At 33.6% G+C, this 4,666-nt stretch overlaps 1 long non-coding RNA gene across 1 annotated transcript; it reads left to right on the forward strand.

Annotated features, from left to right (window-relative positions):
* Positions 1-228: 228 nt before the first annotated feature.
* On the forward strand, positions 229-2,600 carry LOC128644661 (uncharacterized). Its single transcript, XR_008400027.1, has 2 exons — positions 229-596; positions 2,428-2,600. It is a non-coding gene; the product is annotated as an uncharacterized LOC128644661 (long non-coding RNA).
* The last annotated feature ends 2,066 nt before the right edge of the window (positions 2,601-4,666 follow it).

Consider the following 4,666-nt stretch of genomic DNA (forward strand, 5'->3'; position numbering starts at 1 on the left):
ATTTTCTCCGCTTGTTAATATGTCAAGATTTAAAGTGCCCTTTGGGAAAACATATTTTTTATTGGGTTATTTTAGGTCTGTGGAGCAATAATTATGAGAACTTGTAATATAGCTAGCTCAAGAATATTTTAGTGGAATTTGGGGAAAAAAGAGAGAAACAATTGCAAATGCAAAAACAAAATGCAGTTAGACTTCTCATGAAATCTCGGCTTGTAAGGAGAAAAACTTTTCCTGTATATATTTAAATCCATATTCTGGAACAAAGTCTAACTGGATATATAGCAGCATTATGAAAATCTGCCTCTGGTTCCAGTTACTCAAACCTCTGGCACTGATTTCGTTAGAATTGAATTCTGTCTTATTGACTGAAAGGGTAGCGTCCCAAGTACTTGTTAGTGTTTTTTATTTGTGCATGTGTGAAAGTTAACGAATATTAGAAGAACCCAATTTACATTTTGGCTGCACTATCTTATGTTGAATGAAATTACTTAATTGGTTTTCATATATGGCCTTTCTTTAACAGAGAAAGTTAAAGAAATCGGCAGATGACGATGGGGAAGACGAACCCGATGGTGTAGTAAAAAAAGCAGCTAAAGGTAAATGTCTATATCCTATATATACTGTGTGTGTGTGTATATATATATATATATATATATATATATATATATATATATATATATATATATATATATATATATATATATATATATATATATATATAATATATATGTATATGTGAATGTTTTTCAGCACTTAGGAGAATAATTTGTCCTGATCTGCTTCCCTAAGCTTATTTAATATGTTTAGAAAATCTATTTCTACTAATCTAACAGGAGCACATTGTTTGCCCAGTCCTCAAGTACCTTTAAAGGGACAGTCAACTCTAAAATGTTTGTTTAAATAGATAATACCTTTTTTACCCATTCCCCAGTTTTGCACAGTCAACATGGTTGTGTTAATATACTTTTAACCTCTGTGATTACCTTGTACAGGTATACCCCGCTCATACAGCGATTTAGGGACCGGAGCCCTGTTGTAAAGTGAAAACCGCCTTAAAGTGAAACAAGGCAGTTTTAGCTTTCTTTTCAGTGTTTAAAATCTTGAAAACATGTTTGAACTAACATATATTAGGGGTGCAATAGTGATAACGTTTAGTTTAACACTAGCACAGCAAGTATTAAATTAGTATTCAATAAATACTGAACCTGTAAAATAGTGACAATTACTGTAGTCAAATTTGCCAGACTATAGCACTGAGACACAGATTGCACTGCAATGCTGTTAACAGAGTGAACTGCGCATAACAAAATGGTGCCATTCACTTTTCTCGCAATCTCACGATGATTACAGCACTGTTTAAAAATCCTTGGAGGTTGAACTTCAGCTCCACAAAGCGCTGTATTAGCGAATCGCTGTAAAGTGAGGTATACCTGTATCTAAGCCTCTTAACAGCTCCCTGATCACATGGCTATTTATTATCTATTGACTTGCATTTTAGTCAATTACTGCAGTGTCATCCACAACCCACGGGCGTGAGCACTATATTATCTATATGACCCACATGAACTAGCAGTCCCCTGTTGTGAAAAGCTTATAAAAAAAAAGCATGTGATAAGAGGCTGTTTGTAGTGGCTTACAAGCAGGCAGAAATGTAGAGGTTTAAATGTTATATATTAATCTTACAATGTTGGTTGTGCAAAGCTGGAAATGGGTAATAAAAGCGTTATCTGTTTAACAGGCTGATTTTGAAATAATGAGCTGATCAGTAACCTGCTCTCACTTGTCAGCTGATTATTTCACCTGTTCTCTAGTTAAGATATAATTTAAAATCTGGTCTGATAGGGTTACTGGTGATAGTTTGTGGCGAATATATTCATATAAATGGCATTCTTTTAGTTATTAAAGAGAGGTGCGAAATGTATAAAATTAAACCATATTTATTCACACATCCTTATGGAATAGGACAGCATTTGCATCAACTATTCAAGCCCAGCTGAACCAAGAATGTCTTGCCCCAGTATATAGTTATATATTCCTTTATATTTGGAATGGGAAAAAAGTTTTGTTGTGGGAAAACAAAAATAAATAAAATAATGTGCATGATTTATTAACGGCTTGTTGGCCAAGATATAAGCTCCACCACGACACTTCCAGGCTGCTGTTGCTAAATATAGGTGACCTATAAAATGCATTAAAAAAATAAAAATAAAAACCTTATGGGCTGCATCCACATACTGTACTGGGTTCACTTATATCTATCTGCCTGTCTCTCTCAACAAAAAAAATAAGGATTTTATTATAGCTTTTGGCTAACTGATAAGGTTACCTTTTGGTGATTTACTTAGGTATTTTCCTACTGTTTGTCATAAAAGTATCTACGTTTAACACAGGAATTATGATATTTTTTTTTCTCTCGTTTATAAATAGGCCGAGCAAGAAAAGTCAATGGAAGCCCTTCAAAACCTCCAGCAAAAGGACGAGGGAGGGGTCATACTAAAGCCTGAAATGTCAGTTTTTAAAAAAAATTGGTTTTATATGTTGTACGGAAATTTAGGTGTCCAGAATCTTTTTGAATAAAAGCATTTTAATTAACTGGAAAATTATAGTAGTCTCTCTTTTTTTTCTATTTTTTTTTTTTTTTTTACTATTGACAATGGTTTAAATTACAGTTTATCAAATGTCCTGTGTAATTTACAAGCTTCAAGTTAATAATAAAAATCTAAACTATTTGACTGAATCTTATCATTGGGAATAAAAAATTAACTAGCTTTTCAACATTGTTTTAATACCAAGTATTCCATCCATTTACATATTTTGTAACTTATAAATGGACTTGAAAGTCGATGTCACAGCTCCAGCATTAGCAATAGGCAACAAGTGCACAGTGAACACACAACTCGGCACCTGCTTTTCTTGGGTCTACATCAAATGTGCACTGAGTACAGCAGATGTGGATATATGCTTTGGCTATAGATACCCAACACGTTGACTATTATGGCCAAGTTATATTTTGTACTGCAATTGCAAGCCAGTGTTCAGCTAAGAAACATGTTTTCTGCATAAAATGTTTTGCAACTTTTGAAAATTGCATTTTAATTTTACTGTAGCTTGCATCTTTTTTTTATGATAATCTTACCACTTGCGCAACTTTTTTATTATAAAGCATCCATGCAGTCTTTAGTGTAGTTGAATAATGATGTGCAATAGTTACATCCATTTGTATAGTAATACACTTTTTCACATTTTGTTGTGCTCCCTGTGCCTCATTTCATGTTCAATACTTTTGTGGCGTTATGAGATGTTGAAGTAGGTCTTGTGAGTGACTGGCAGTTTTACTCACCCTTAGATTTCCTTTCATATCTTTTTCTTATTATAATAAAAAGTGAAAATGAGTTCTACCCCAACTGCTGTTGACCTTTGAATAGTGTTCCTTTATCTTCAGCTGCATATTAAATCTAAATGTGAATGCCTAAGCACAGGTAATGCAAAATACCTGTATGTAATTGCACTTTTTTTTAATACTACATTTATATGTAGACTTAACACGAAAGAAGTGAGCTGCCTTTAGACTGCATTTACAGCTCTTGATGACTCCAGTTGTGTGTAAATATTAGAAAACAGCAGGGTCCTGCATTCCTAGAATCACTTGAGCAGTGCCACAAAGACAAGTGTCCTTACTGGTATTGTAGTCATACTCCCAAGCTCTCCTGCTGTTTCTAATCAGTGCGCACAGCCATGAAAAAACTGGACTGACATTTACAAGCACAGCAGGGTGATACTTGACTAGGGAATGTTAAAGATTCTACCTGCGTTTCAAAGTGGCCACCATACATAATAAATCTTCACAGGGGAACTCTTCTGCTTTTTAGCTGATGTCTTAATGAGGATATTGATAATGAATACTTGGCCCTCTTACAATTCTAAAGACAGTACAAATTTAGTAATCTTCCTTGTACCTTTTGAAGTCTAGTCAACCAGAATACTTTTTTGAAACCACGTCTTGCTTGTGTTAACACTTAAAATATGTAAGTAAAATGTATGTGATTAGTTTAGTCTCAGTATCAGGAGGGTAAGTAATTACAAGACTGACTTGAATTTGTATTAAATTGTCTCAGTGAGCTGCCAGATTTGTGATGCCATAATACCAGTAATGAAATTAGGTTTTCTACATTGTGTCTGGTTGACTTCTCTGTTAAGAGTTTCTTTCCCTTTGGGAATATGACTAGACAGACTGTCATTTGCTATTACTAATTCTGCTTAGCATTATTGCTAAAGCAGTTTTGTAATTAGCTATCTTACTTGGCTCTTAAATTTTAATAGCCAATTGCATGTGTGTTTTAGCCAAGTCCTATAACAAATTTGTTCACTAAATTAACAAAGTTGGTTAAAACTAAGACATATATTTGAATGCATGTTTGATATTTTTCTACATAAACGGTTTAAAATGTTTGACTACATAGGTTGCTACTTTAAGATGAAACATTGCAAATGAGCCATTTAGTATGAAGAAAAATAAATATAGTTTATCAATAAAGGAAAACCTGTTTACTAGCACAGTATTAAATATAAGTAAAAAAAAAAAAAAATCCTTTCATAAGATGAGTCCATAGGTGTCCATAACGTGGGATATACTTCCTGCCACTAGGAGGAAGTCAAGAACCATCAC

Source organism: Bombina bombina, unplaced genomic scaffold (genome assembly GCF_027579735.1).
Source record: "Bombina bombina isolate aBomBom1 unplaced genomic scaffold, aBomBom1.pri scaffold_2074, whole genome shotgun sequence".
Taxonomy (NCBI): domain Eukaryota; kingdom Metazoa; phylum Chordata; class Amphibia; order Anura; family Bombinatoridae; genus Bombina; species Bombina bombina.